This window comes from Alligator sinensis, unplaced genomic scaffold, assembly GCF_000455745.1.
Source record: "Alligator sinensis unplaced genomic scaffold, ASM45574v1 scaffold280_1, whole genome shotgun sequence".
Lineage (NCBI taxonomy): Eukaryota > Metazoa > Chordata > Crocodylia > Alligatoridae > Alligator > Alligator sinensis.
This window is the reverse complement of record NW_005841835.1, coordinates 1301774-1306748: the sequence shown is the minus strand read 5'-3', so window position 1 is coordinate 1306748 and position 4975 is coordinate 1301774.

The following is a 4975-nucleotide window of genomic DNA, read 5'->3' as shown; positions in this document are numbered from 1 at the left end:
CACAGGCATGTCTATATCTTCTTTGTCTCCCATTGCCAACTGGCTCATTCGGCTCCTCTGGATGTTGGGTTTTTGGTTTTTTTACTAGAGCTCCTTTCCCTCCCTAGTGCTCTGTCCTGGTTGAAAGCCCTGCCCATCTGATGGTCCTCAGCTTGTGGAGCGCGTCTAATCCAAACACTCTCTCAGCACAGGATGTTCCAACGCTCCCTGACTCCAGACCTTCCCCTGCTCCCCCCACCCGTGGCTCTCCACTCTCCAGCTTTTCCTCACTTACAGCGGCACTAGCACACATACAACCAGCCCTCCTCCTTCCCTGGAAGGAGCAGAGTCTGCAGTGGCAGTCACTGGGGAGGGGGCCCTGGCCTGCATCACATCCAAGCCAGACATGACCTGAAAGAGCAGATGACTATTACCAGGGTTCCCTCACCTTGCTCCCTTCAGAGGTGGAGCTCCAGCTGGTTGCCTTTGGGGGTCTCCTACTATAGCAGGCTACTCCTTCCCTCACCTTCTTGGCTGAGGGCAGAACTTCTGCCTGATTCCTGCACAGGCAGCAGGGGGCATGTGCAGACACTGCTGGGAGAAGCTGCTAAGTCTTTCCCCCAGCCCACCCCAGGGTTTATCTAGGGGTGTGCGGTGGGAGGGAGGTGTGTAGGCCAGGTTCGGGGGCACAGAAAGGGGCAGTTGTGACCACACAGAATCCCAGTTACTCTCCACACTGTGGCTGCCTTATTGCAGCAATCAGCGGGGGGGCAGGAGAGGGGGAGCGGAACGGAATAGCCCAGGCTCTGTGTCCGTACTGCTCCCGGAGACCCTTCTGCTCGTGCCTCTTTCTTGGGCAGTGTTTTCCACCCGAGTGGCTGCCTGCAGCTGAGGAACCACCAGGAGCACTGGGCATTAAGGCCAGAAACATGGTGCTGAAGAAATGTATCCCCCGCCCATAACCTCTCACCCCACACCCTGGGCTCCCTGCCTCCCATTGCTCCCCTCACCTTCTTCTCCCCATGGCACTTTCCTTCCCCGCCTCCTCTGCAAGGATCCCTGGGCAGGACTTCCCTAAGGCCAGCTGGGTCCTGGCAGCTGCTCTGCACTAATGACAACCAGATGTCTCTGGCCACACTGCCTCCAGGCAGTCGCAATCCTGTACTTCCCTGCCTGGCCCCAGAGGAGTGTGGGCTCTGGCCCAGCCCAACTGCTTGGGAGACAAGGGGCAAAATGCTCTTGAAATCCCCATTCAAGTTCTCTCCATTCATGAAAATTACACAGCACATTCATGGGGCTGGACTCTGGCTCCTTGAGGCGCATGGGGCTGCTGCCTCCCTCCAGATGTCTGCTCCGGCCCTGGCTAACAGCAGGCAACACCAAACCTCTTGGCTCTGGAGGGTCTGTAAGGAACCCAGGGGGAAAGCTCCCAGCAGGAGGGGCTGTGCGGAGACAGTAGGATCACTGGTTGAGAGGGAGTTTCCAGCAGGGGAAGAAGACAGAAGCATCTGCTGGTGAGGGAGCTCCCAACTACTGCTGACCCAGCCTCCCCCAGCAAGACTCTAAGAAGCTGCTGCCCTGTAGTAGTTGTGGGACTGAGGCAGAGGAATGTAAACACCACAGCATCCACCAGGAGGTCATAACCTCAGAGTCCGGTTTCTTTTCCTCTGGCTCCCTGTTCCCTAATCCCTAAGGCTGCACTGTTTAGTACAGAGAAAACTAAACAAACAGAGGAAAGCACCAAAGCTAGGCTCTTTGACCACATTACCATGTGCTCAGGGCCCAGCCTGTGTTCACAGATGCACATCAGCACTGATCGGCACACAGAGTGTGCAGAGCCAGGCAGGCCCAGACAGGCATGCAAAGAAACCAAGACAGGTGCCGACACACGGGCAGAGACAGGCGCTTGGAGACATTCGCTCATGCCTGGATGCAGCAGGCCTGGCTCAATCCAGCCCCACACCTGGCATTGATATTCATGGATGGGATTGCAGCGTCGTCTAGGGGCCCATTGCACTAGCACTGTACAAACACAGACCAGAAAGATGATCCCCTCCAGGGAGCTTTGAAGTTAAGTGTAAGACAAGAGGACACAGACAGCTACAGGAAACAGGCAGCAGCAGCAAACAGATGTATTTGGCATGATGCACAGGGGCTCAGCATGGCTGCTGGCACGTGTAACTATTTTCACCTGTATAATTAGCATTTCACAAGTGCTTGGGGCAGCCATAGATGACACTGAGGCAAGGTTGTTGGGTTCCTGTAGCTGTGATGGTTCAGGGAATACTGGACAAGCAGGATTTATGAGCAATACTATAGCTGGGAGAGATGTTAGACAAGCTTTTGGGCACAAAATGCCCTTGCTCATCTCTGGGCAAAAAGCTGATACAGCCTAAGCCAAGTGCCAGGTAGAACAAAGACTTTCATTTAACCCCATTTTATTAATGAAAGTGATTGCTTGTAGGCAGGGGGCCAAAGAGGATCCCAGCCCTCACCCAGAACCAGCCTGGCACCCCCGCACAGACCCAGCCAAGCCTAAATGCTCAGGCGTATGCATACACACACATGCATGCACCAACCAGTCAAGGCAATTCCCTGAGCCAATTGAGGCTGCAGGCAGGCCATACAGCTTTTCCCAGCATACATGGCTCCTACTGCAAAAGGTGGGGTCTACCTCAAGACTCCCTTGGGTGGGGAGAGAGGTGAGGGAGGGGCTCTGCATTGGGGGGGAGGGGGTGTACTCTCTATAGGCGTATGAAGGAGGTTGTCAAGCCAGGCTCAGTCACAGCAGCATGGAGTATCTGGGGTGCCTGCAGAGACTCCAGGTGCTTCTGGAGTGAGGCCCCAAATCCCCACCCAGAGAAAAAACCCATTGGGAGGTCAGTGCTTCCCTCCACCCCATTGCCTGACCTGAGTGTGGAACCCTGTGTACTGCCCAAGCCAGGGTGGCCAGGCCAGTCTACTCCAGCACAGATTCCTGGCTCAAAGGCCTGCTCTTCTGGGCATCTCAGTGTTCCCCCTTTCCCTTCAAGGATGACTTCTAGGCCCTCAGAAGCTCTGTGGGAGGGTGGGGGGACTGTTAGACAGTGAAAAGTGGCAAGTCTGGATGCTCTAAGTGATTAATCATCCTGTTACACAGCCTCTCAAGCTCTGCTCCACCCTATGCCTTGGTGTCATTTGCCCTGGCCCCAGACACTGTGTGTAGAGAGCTGGTAGGGAAACAAGTCATAATGGGACCAGAGAAGCGTGAATTGGAAGTAATGAACATCCAGGGGGTCCCTGGCCAGCGTTTCCTGGATGCTTCTAGCACAGATCCATATGGTTTGGTTTTCATAAGCTAATGACCAGAGGTGGGGCCTGGGAGTGGAATGGCGTTGGGATGAGAACTGTGCTGCTGCGACTGCCCGAGATGTGGACTCCGCACTCCCACAACTGGAAACAAAGGAGTAACATTCCTGTCTTATGCTGGGTAGGTTTTGGCTTCACCAGCAAGGACAGCAAAGCTGCCAGGAGCTGCTCCTTTCCCCACCCATTTGCTTTGGCTCTAAGCTTCTACAATATTGCACTGTCCAAAGTAAATGCCATGTGCCCCACACCAGACTCCTGCTGCTGTGCCGTGCAAACCTCCCCTTCCCTCCCAGCACAGGCTCCAGCTCAGTCACACTCTCCGTCTCCTTGTACAGACTCTTCCTGCTGCTCCCCACATGCCCAGCCCCCCATGGTACAAACACCTGTGGCATGGCACAAACCACATACTCTCCCTATAGATGCAACTGCCTTCTCTACAACCAGCTGCTTCACCTACTTAGGGCAAAATAATTTTTCCCTCTCACACCCCACATGTGGCACCTCATTGCAGAAGGGGAATTTCCCCAACAAGAGGCAACTCAAGGCCCAGGACATGACAGCAGGTGGGATCCACTTGTGAGGGGGCAGCCACGTCTCTTCCACTAGCTGCCTGCTCATGTGATCCAGGTTCATTTATCTGCATCTGCCACTAGGATGCCTTTTGGGATGGAGCCTTGTGGGCCTCAGTGGTCAGGGCAGCCTAGGGTGCATGCAGGGTCTCTGCCAGAGGCCAGCCAATTCTATTCCTCAAACCTGCCAGCACTCACCCTTTCCCTCACAAGGGCGGACTCCACACTTTCCAACAGGACTAAGTGGGAATCCCTGCTTCATCCCCTTTGTTCCACCATGCAGCAGCCTGGGAGGCGCTCCCAGCTGCAGGGCAAGTACAATGGGAACAGTGCCTCCTGGCTGCAGCCACCCACAGCTACCTGCTGCCGGCATCACGTTGGGTGGCCCCTTCCAGCCACCTGGCAAGAGCTCTGTAGAAACAGGCTGCCAAAACCATGGGGTGAAGGTGCTGGCTCAAGCCCAGCATGACCTCAGCAAGGCACTTCTTGCCTGGGAAGCAGGAGCAGCGATTTCTCACCTGCTGCTTCAGCACTGTGGGAGGCTGCAGCAACGCACCCTGGGCAACCGGAGGTGGGCACCCACATGAAGGGCTGGGGTGTGGGGACGGGGCTGCAGCTCGTGCCCCTCTGAGGGACAGGAACGGCCAATGCCGAGGCCTCGCTTGTCCTCCCTGGGAAGCCACCAGCTGGGCTTTCTCAGGCCGTTTGCCCTGGAGATTTTTCTTCCCACTGCTGCTCCCACCCCGGCCCAGCTGAAACAACAACCGGGGCGGAGGGGCGGGGGTGCTGAGCGCAAATGCCTTGTTATTGCAGCCGGAGCCTGGGACTCCGAGCCGGCAGACGCAGGCGGGCAGGCTGGAAGCGGCTCCAGGCGGCATCGCCTCCGCGGCCCCGAGGGAACCAGGGACAAATCGGGCTGCCCCGAGGGCACGGGCAGAGCCCGGCCAGCCCGCAGCGCGGAATGTCTCCCCCGGACGCTGCAGCCAGGAGCCGTGGGATCACGGCTGGTTCCCGCGGGGGGCGGGAGGGAAACCGCACGGAGGCCCTGAGAACTGGCGCGGCCGGAGCCGGGGCGCTGC